General features: G+C 40.3%; 1 pseudogene; it reads right to left on the bottom strand.

Annotated features, from left to right (window-relative positions):
* Positions 1-4,506: 4,506 nt before the first annotated feature.
* LOC101565220 lies at positions 4,507-4,883 on the bottom strand (annotated as a pseudogene).
* Positions 4,884-10,538: the final 5,655 nt, after the last annotated feature.

Raw genomic sequence — 10,538 nt, 5'->3', positions numbered from 1 at the left:
TCTCTCTCTCTCTCTCTCTCTCTCTCTCTCTCTCTCTCTCTCTCTCTCCTCTCTCTCTCTCTCCTTTCACTGAATGTCTGGATTAGACGGAAGGATTCCGAGTCATCTCAGGGGTATCCAAGAATCCACTCTGATTAAATTACATACATCAGATGCAGTCTGTATGTATGAAGCTTCAACAAAGTCCCAAGCAGAGAAAAGGTAACTAAGGGTCAGGCTACAAGATCTAATGTGTATGTGCTCTAGCCTGGAACTACAGAGATTTCCAGGATCATTGTCATTTTACTTCTGCTTCTCTTAGAACAAGGAATGAGGACTGGTCCTGGGGTGTTGTCGAAATTCAGGTGGTAGGGGCAAGGGGTGGGTAGTACAGATCCAAATGTACTACCTACACTACAGTGAGAACAAAATCCCCAGAATGGAAACTGCGGCCTGCATATCAGAGATCTCCTACAGAGACCCAATACTGACTCCAAGGCGGTACCTATTCAAAATATTGTGTTCCTCTTTGAAGATTGCCATGGGAGCCAGGTGTACTTTTTGGATTTGTATTCTAAGTACACAAGTATAATCTCTTAAAAACTATTCATTTTGTAGATAGATAAAATCTATTAGATGCATAATACTATATACATAATATATATACATATTTAAAAACCTTTGCTATGAATTATATGATAGTTTTTCCCTTGGAGGAAAATATTAAAGTATTTCTTGACGCTGCATAAAAATTTTATGTAGCCTACTAACACTTTGTTAATCATATTTATTGTAAAATTTTTCCCAAATGGTTAGACATATATCCTGACACTTCCCTAATAACTCATTATTTTTCATTAATTTGAAGTTGCTCCCAAAGCTTTATACTTGGTGTATAGAACTGGAGATGTAGAGTGCTTGCCTGCTCTGTGCAAGGCCCAGAGTTCAACTCCCGGCACCATGAAAATAAAAAAGTAAGGGCCAGCGAGATAGCTCAGCAGACTAAGTGCCTGCTTAGGCAAGCACAGGGACTGAGGATCCCACATACCACATAACACACTGGCCCTTCCCCCCAGGCACACTGAGCCGGCCTCTGAGACCAGGTGTGGTGGCACATGCCTACACTCGGAGCACTGGCAAGGCTGAAAACAGGCCGAACTGCATAGTGAGACCCTGTACCAAATACATTAAAATAAATGAATAAATAAATAAATGTAAAAAGTAAGTAAAATAAAATGCATCTGGCAGGGTGAGGCAAGACTGCCAATAACATACTTATCTAAGGCACAGACAGGTTGTAACAGTGAGCTCAACTGTGGGCTTCCAGCAACTGCAAGTCAATTGGACAGAGACTTTAAGGAGCCCAGTAGTTAAAAACAAAGAGGCAAAAACTATGACATTTTAGCATGTTTATTCCATGAAATTACAAATAATGGTATGTATACACTTTGGCTCAGAGCACATGGCATAAATGCTGGGTTTGGAGCATTACCAAAACAGAACACAACTCTAACTAATGGACGCTGCGAGGTCTTTATGCATCAGTTCCCATTCTTTTGTGTTTGGGGTGGTTTAAAAAGCTAAAGTTTCCCTCTAAATCCTCACTAGGAATCTTATTGAATCAGTTGTACATGACACTAGTGGCCTTCATGACCCTCATGTTGGGGCCCCAATATTGGAGTCAGATTGGGAATTCTCTGAGATCAGATCATTCCAGAGCTCACTTGGAAAACACTCAAAAGTTTAGTATAGGCAGACATATTGTCCTTCTGGCTCACTCTGAGTTTCTCATTTCACCTGGGGAATACCTGTTCAAATTAAGTTCTCTTTCCTGTTGCTCAGTTCAAATAATTTACTTCCCTTCTAGTTTACCATAAGTTAGCATGATGGTTGACCAAGCAAGAATTACGCAAATCAGATATCTCTTAGCAAAATGGGCCATTTTTCGCCAGTGTCCCAAAATGCAGGGTAACACACTAGTAGACTAGAGAGGCAGTACCGGCCATCTGTTCTGAACACTGGTGACACCCACAACGACTGACAGCAATAGCTTGAGTAACCAAACTGACCGACTAGTTGGGCAATAAAGGGCCACTGGCAGCCCAGTGGCAGGCAGAAGCTGAGGGTGATGACCTGGCTGGCCAGTCTTAGAAAGCCAGCTGTGCATTGTGGTCACTACAGACCACAGTCACAAACAAATGGAGAATCAAGATGGTCAGCCTTTCAAGGAGCAGCTGGGCCTCTGGCTGACATTGGCAGATCTCCAAAGCACACAACCCCCTGAGCAAGGCTGCTCTGCAACATATTTTCCTCAAAAGAAAAGCAGACTGCCTCCTCCCTTCCCTCTAGGAGTAAATTTGTTTTCTTGGACCTGGGATTAGAACTCAGGAGGGTTTATCAATGAGTTATGTCCCCAGCCCTATTAAATATTTATTTTTGAGATGGCATCTTACTAAGTTGCCCAAGCAGGACTTACTTCCATCTTCCCATCTCAGCCTTCATAAGTACAAGCATGTGGCATGGCACTTGGCTGGATTTTCATTTCTGTTACATGACCCAGTTATAAGCTTTGGTCTCAGTTATAGTCGCACACTTTCCCAGACAGGTCTTCACTACAGGTTCCAGCTCTGTGTTTAGTTCCCTCCCCCATCTGAGTGCCATCACTACAGAAGCCTACACAGGTGTAAGATGGGGAGGCAGGAACCCGGGAGTCAAAAGAGAGGAAAATGGGACTGGCTACAGAAAAGAGGGCAGGTGAAGAAAAGCGGCTGACACCAGAGATGTGTTACAGAAAGAGGCAAGACTGGGTCCACAGTCAGAATTTGCCTTTGCAGGGCTCCTCAAATCTCCATCCAATCCAGGAAACTGTTTTGGATGCACCAAACTCAAACTTCCATTCAGATTGTGACCATGTTTTAATTTTCCATGAGAAAACCAGTAAAAATGGTTACAAGCACAGGTCATGGGACACCAAGTTAGACTCAGAAAGCTGCCCTGGGCCCTGAAAGCAAGTAGGAGATACTTAGGTTGGAGTTTAAGGGTGGCATTTCATATACCTTCTCCTTCATAAAGACCATCAAGAATGGATATTTACTTTTTTAAATTAATTTTATTGAGAAAAAATAGCAGTGAGATAGTTTCAAAACAGGTTAGTAGGACAGTTACAATAATTAATACATTGCATATTGTTGTCTTCATTGTAGTTATTCATAGTACAAGATACAGACATGATATCTTGTCTAAACACTATTAATACAAATCTTTCTTCTCACTGAGTTGAAAGTAGCTATATAGCTATCATAACTATTTTGTATATACAGATATATATATATATATATATATATATATATATATATATTCTTTTCATTACAAAATGGTCCTTTTGATCAAGGAGATTATGGAGCCACAGAGGAAAGTGATCAATGATGTAGAGAGTGCCTAGGGAGAGTCACATAGAGAAAAAACATTCTCTCAGGCTTTCACAGAGAGCAAATTGGTCAAGTAATGGTCGTGACTCATCCACATGGCTGACACTGACAAAGGATCTACAAACTGTGGTACAGGGTTTCAGGGCAAATCCTGAAGAGATTTGACTGACCTTATCAGATACAAAAGTTACATTTTTTGTTACATAGGTCTTGCTTTATCTTGGTCTTAATCATCCAGCAGAAAACTATAAACATGAGGTATAAAAAGTAAAGCCATATCAATATGCTGAACTGTAAAAAGGCTCAAATCAACAGGGTGGATATTTACATTCTTCAGCCAGGACCTGGGTACCATCTTTCTTGTCCAGGACAGAAGCAGCTCCACCTTACCACTGTTCTCTAACTTCCCCTTCCTGGCCTCCATAATGACAATTCTGCCTGTCTCTAGCAAGAAGGAAACATCTCCATGACATCCCAAGCCACAGTGATCATCCCAAGACAGCATAGCTTCCCTCTGGCCCTAGGAACTGAGCCCCATTTTCAAGCCTTTGGGTCTGTTCTTCAGTGTAGCGTACTGGCAGTCACAGGGACCTTCTCCTTGAAGAGTCACACTCATAGCTAAGAACTATACAGGAGCTTCCCCCACCTCTTACCTGCTGAGATGGTTACTTTCAGAGACAACCCTGTGGGTCTGCAGTTGAGCTCTTCTGGGCTTCTCAGAGGCAGACTTTCATAGGCTAAATCCCTGAATTCTGAGTTCTGCTAACTCAAATGCTAAGGAATGGGACACATGTCCATGGACACTAAGAAAGGATGTACTTCCCCTCCTTCAAATCTCATGATACTCCAATGAATTGATTCCATCAAACATCAGTCATTTCACAAACCTAGAAGTGTCCAGTGGGCATTCCTTTCCCTAATAGCAGTGGTATTTTTCCCTAGAAAAAAGCAAAGTTTTGCCCCAGGATTTGCAATAATCAAGCAGCCCTGACCAAAAGACTCAGGAATTTGTTGTGCTAGAGTTTAATTTATAATTAACTTTTCTTTAGCAACTTACAGGCAGAATTCTGAGATGCCTCCTACAATCCCTGCCCCTTGTTTTTTGTTTTCGCAATACAAACGCTTTATTTCAAGAGTCACAGTTCATCCCGTGGCCCAGGCGGTTGATGTCCAAGACCCAGCAGCTGAGCTCAGCGCAGCCTCTGAGCTTCCCACTCTGACTCCAACAGGGTGAGCACATCTCCCTCATGCACGGGCCCCTTCACGTTGCAGATGATGGAACAGCTCCTGTCGTCCATGAATTCCACGCGCACCTACACGCACTGTCCCTGTGAGCCGGTCCTGCCCAGCACTTTGGTGACCCTAGCCAGTTTGATGAGTTGCACTCGACTCGTGTCCATGATGGCGACCTATAGTGACAGGGCGGAGAGCCCTGGCCCTTGTTGTTCCCAGCCTGTGTTATGCTCTCTTCTTCCTGAGTGTGATTTGCTTCTAACAGTATGGTAAAGATAAAGGAATTTTGTGGATGTAAGCAGGATGCTGGGTTAGCTGAATTTTAATTAGATCAAAGGAAGAATAACCTGGGTCTAAGAAGGCCTTGCTTAGTCAGATGAAAACCTTTAAAACAGAACTAGCTCTTCCTGCAGTCAAACATCTTCTTGTTGAATTGATGAATTAAAAAAGTAGGGCTGAAAAAGCTCACACAATAAACATCTGCAGATGTTTTCCCAGAACTGTAGTGATATCTTGGGCCAGAGAAAGCTTCTAGTTGACAGCTAAGGAAATGTTGTATACACACCAACCACACAACCACAAGGAAATGAATTCTTCCAACAACCCAAATAAGCAGGTAATAAATGTGTACTGTCTTCAGTCACTACTTGTAGGAACTTATTACATAGCAATTAAAAACACACAGAATATGTTCTTTGTTCCTAATACCTTTACACATATTTTACATTCTAGCTTCTAGTTTTCTCTCCATTTCAAAGATGCATTTTAAAATGTTTAAAGAAATCCGTATCAGCACTATGTATTAAGAAAGAACACATCCGTAAATTAGGAGCCTTGGGAAATTCCTAGGAGTTGCAATATACAAAGGTTACAAAAACAGCTGACAATAGAATTCTTCTAAAGGAGAAAACTTTTTGTTGAAGATACATTTTGATAAATTATATGGATAAAGTGATGTTTAGAGCACAGATTATCAAAAACATAAAATGTAATTTTTTCTGCATTTCAGAAATATAGACATAATGGAGAATAACGAACATGTGAGATGGGTAAGAAAGAATGTTGACGATCATCTGTAGTAGACAGAATAAAGGCCCCAGTGATATCCACATTGCAATCCCTCCTGCCTGTGAATATGTCACCTTACTTAGCAAAAGGAACTCTGTGTGTGATGAAGTCACAGATCAAAACAAAACAAACCCAAAGAAAAAGAAAAAAACAATGTTGTGTTGCTGGCTTTAAAGATGACGACAAGGCCATAAGCTAAGGGATGTAGTGGCCCTAAAGAAGCTGGAAAAAGCAAAGAAATGCAATCTCCCTGGAACTTCCAGAAGGACCACAGTCCTGCCAACACCTTCCTTTTAGCCCAGTGAAATTCATGTCACACTTCTGACGTCCTGAACTAGAAGATTATAAATTGGTATGGTTCTATCCCGTCAAGTTTGGATAACTGACTATGGTATCAACTGCAAATGGAGGCACCACCTACTCACATAATCTAAATGTTCCAAGTCCCTAGTGAAATTTTGAGAAAAAATTGTGAAAGAGGAGCGGAATTCCATGTGTGGTCTGGTGAACATATGACAAGGAACCACTCAGTAGCGGGGATGACTCAGCAATGGATCTAACCCATGGGAAGCAGAAACCAGACCCTAAAGTTAATCACGAGAATGAACACACCCATCACTATCTCTTTAGAGTCTTCAGAAATCTTGAATGACATACCCAGACATTCTACGCATTTAGAATGAAGAATTAAAACAGTCTTATTGGAATCGTATGTACTGGGTCCAGACTGAGAAGGATGCTGAAATGTATCCATCAGATTGCTTTTACTGGGGCTGCAGAGATAGCTCAGAGGTCTAAGTGCCTGCCTGGGAAGGACTGGGTTCGATCCCTGGCACTGCATACTGTGCCAGCCCTGCCTGGGGTACACAGTGCTAGCCACTGAGACCAGGCATGGTGGCATGTGCCTGTAATCCCAGCACTGGGAAGACTAAAACAGGAGGATCATTACTTGTCCAGGTTTGCTTTTATTATATAAGTTAGTACATTTTTTAAAAACTTGTAATAATACATGTTTGCAGCACATAATAATGACATTCCTTGTGGAAAATTAGTACATGTACATAACACATTGCAAAAGTTTTTGTTAGTTTGTTTTTTACCATACAGCTAACAGCCAGATTAACAGGCCTAGAAAACATTAAAAAAAGAAAAAAAAAGACAATTATACTAAATCAATTATATCCTTTTAAATCCATACTGAATTACAATAACATTTTTTTCTTTTATTCCTATTGTAGGTCTTTTATTTTACACTTTTTATACCAGGCTTCTCATATAAAAGAACCATGCAATATTGAAGCCTGTGTATCTGACTTACCTCATTTAACGTCTCATGGCACATCCTTTTCCTACAAATGACTCGAGTTTACTCTGCCTTATAGTACAGTAGTACTCCAACAAGCACACATACCACATTTTCTTTATTCATTCATCTGTGGATGGACCTATTGGCTGCCTTCAATATTTAGCTATTGTGAACAGGTGTGATGATCACTATGAGATGGATCACTATGAGATGATATCTTTAACTCTTTCAAGAAGATACCTAAAATGGAAATACTTGGGTCAAACGGAATTTCTAGTTTTATTTTTTTTGAGGAATCACCATACTGTTTCCATAGTGGTTGCACCGGGCTGCACTCCTACCAACAATGAAGGGTTCCTTCCTCCCCTCCCCACTCCCAGCCTCTATAGCCTTGGTTACTGGCTGATTTCTTGTTGACAGCTGTTCATTCTGGAGTGAGATAGAATCATAGTGTTGTTTTAATTTGCACTTTTCAAGTGGCCAACAGTGCTGAATGTTTATTTATTTATTTATTGGCATTCATATTTCTTCATCTGAGAAGTAGCAATTCATTTCAGATATCCATCTTTGGCACAAGTCTTTAAATTTGGCATACCCATTAGATCTTGATTCAATACATATATTATAAAATATTAAAGGCAATACAACACTTTTTGTCCTGATGAAATTTTGTTTGTGAGCAGTACAGGGCTTAGATTGAAAGTGTCCTCTCAAGGTCTTGTGTGTCTAGAGGTAGGTCTTTTGGAAGGCAGCTGAATGATTCAGATGGTAACCTCATGCATGGGTGACTCCGTGAGTTCACAACTGAATGAACTATTAGGAACTGGGTCCAGGAAGAGGAAACTGGTCACTAGTACAGGACTCTAAAGGTCCCCCACCCTGCTTGGCTTCCTGGTTACCAGGAGGCAAGCAGTTATCCTCCACCACACCTTGTCACCACAATTTCCACCTTGGAGCCAGTTGACCGCAGACTAAAAACCCTGAAGCCATGAGCCAAAGTAAAGCTTTTTATCTTTAAGTTGTGTATATTAGGAATTTTGTTCCAGGGACAAAAACGTGATTACTACAAATATACTTAACACATTTAAATTTAAACAAAAGAGGCCTTGAAAAGGTTCATTCTCATTTTGTCCACCTATTTATAGCCATTTTCATGCATTCATTATTATCCTAGTGTTGACATAAAACTCAATACTCAATACTATTTTCATTCATTATTTCTTACACAAAAGGTAGCATACCCTGTATGTTATTATTCATCATACTTTCCTCATTTAAAAAATACTCCTTAGAGATCTCTCCGTATCAGCACAGGGGATACAGTGGCCTGGTGTCTCATTCCAAGGAGAAGAAATCCAAGGGTCAAGCAGCTGAGGCTGTCAGCCCAGTGACAGAACACAACAGAAAAAAGCAAGCTGTGTGCTTACCAACTGGAAAACTTGTCTGTAGTGGACTTAGCTGTGATGGCCTAGCTATTCTCCACTTGGCATACCAAGGACCTGGGAACTTTCTGTGGGATAAATGGGTCCCCTGGAAAGCAATGGTGTAGGAGAAGCCATCTCTTTTTTCTTCCCTCTGTGTCTCTGTCTGTCTCTGTTTGTCTGTCTGTCTGTCTGTCTGTCTGTCTCTCTCTCTCTCTCTCTCTACTAGGAATTGGACACTGGGCCTCACACATGCTAGGCAGCACTCTACCACTGAGCCACAGGTTGTATCATCAGCCCTTTTTATTTTGAAACAAACTCACAGAGTTGCCCAGGCTGGTCTCAAAACTTGGGGTCCTCCTCCTGCCTCAGCCTCCCAAATGGCTAGGACAACAGACACACACCACCACACCCAGTCAGAGGAAGCAAAGTATGGCAGAGGACCAGGGCACAATAGCTTCCACTCATACCAGCAGCAAGAGGCTTGGCAAGCACTTTCAGGACCCAAGTAGTGACTCAAGGGTAAAGGAAAACAAAATATGAAACAAGCAGATATACACAACGAAATGCATTTATAGATTGAAAGCCAGAAACTATAATACTCTAGACAAAAACACAAAGGACAACTAAAAGGAAATATATACAAAGTTCTAGGATGGGAGTACTCTTTATTTAACACAACTATTCCAAAGAGAAGATGGGGATATTGATGAAATAATTCTTTGATTTTTTTTTCTTTTTTTTTTTTTTTTTTTGTACCCAGAATCCACCTCAGGACCTTGCGCTTGCCAGGCAGGCACTTGTGCATTGAGCTATGTCCCCAGACACAATACTTTGATTTATGTATAATAAATACCTATATACAAATAAATATGTAATAAACCCTGAGAATACTCTGAGAATTAGCATAAAAGGACTAGTAACATTTAGCTGGTATTAATGAACTATTTTAAAGTTACAGCAGGTGGCACAGAAATAGATCAATAGGAAAAGAAAAAGCTCAGAAATAGACTTATGTATGTGAGTTTTATATAATCCAATCACTAGGGGAAAACAATCAATGAATATTAATAGGACAGCTGGTTAAACCATTTAATAACAATTTGCAAAAAAAGATTCCTCATTCCTTATCCCCACCAACCTCACTCCCATCCTGAAACAAATTTCATATAAACTGAAGGTTGAAATTTTTTTTTTTTAATTTCATTATCCTGACATTGCAAAGTCATTTAAAGCATGACATTAGAAGCAAAATACTAAGGAAAAATACTGACAAATTTGTCTGTACAAGTTTAAAAAATTCTTCTGACAATATAAAACACACCAAAGCTTTTTCAAAAAGCACTTATCCCTTCTAAAACTGATGAACTACAAATCTTTTTACAAAACATATGGCAGATAATTAAAATTACAGTAATATTAGGAGTTTTTTCAAATCAATAAAAGAAACGTGGCTCAAATACAGTACTTTTTTTTTTTTTTTTTTTTTTTGTGGAACCGGGGATTGAACTCAGGACCTTGTGCTTGCCAGGCAAGCGCTTATTCTAATGAGCTATCTCCCTGGCCCCCCAGTACTTATTTTTTAAAAGACCATTCACAAAGAGTTACAAATGGTCAACCAGTGAGCAAAATTGTCAGAGAAAAGCAAACAAAATATTGAAACATCATTTTTTTTCCCTTACCAGATTAATCGAGATGAAAAACATCAACAGTGCCGAGTGGTACTGAAGTTTTCTTTTGTCAAAACTACAAGAAGCTTCTCGGTGAAACTTCTCCAGCAACACGGAGTATGAGGTAAAAAACACACAACTTTCATTCCCACTACTTCCCTTCTAGGAATCTAACCTCAGTAGTCATCGCATACACGCACACAGACCCGTACAAGGACAGTAAACGGCTGGTAACTGCATGTTACTCAATCAGTCACCACACACGGTTGTAATGAAGTCACTAGTGACAAGAAAAACATATCCAGGAAATGTTGACGAATAAAGACATATTGTAAAAGGACGCACAAAATTTGGCTCCCATTTGGCACTCATTTTTGGTGCCCCGAGAATCTGGATGCGGCGATCCACCCCGCGCCCAGCCAAGCGCTGGCTC

This window comes from Octodon degus, unplaced genomic scaffold, assembly GCF_000260255.1.
Source record: "Octodon degus isolate 3935 unplaced genomic scaffold, OctDeg1.0 scaffold00297, whole genome shotgun sequence".
Classification (NCBI taxonomy): domain Eukaryota; kingdom Metazoa; phylum Chordata; class Mammalia; order Rodentia; family Octodontidae; genus Octodon; species Octodon degus.
This window is presented reverse-complemented; position numbering and strand designations above follow the sequence as displayed.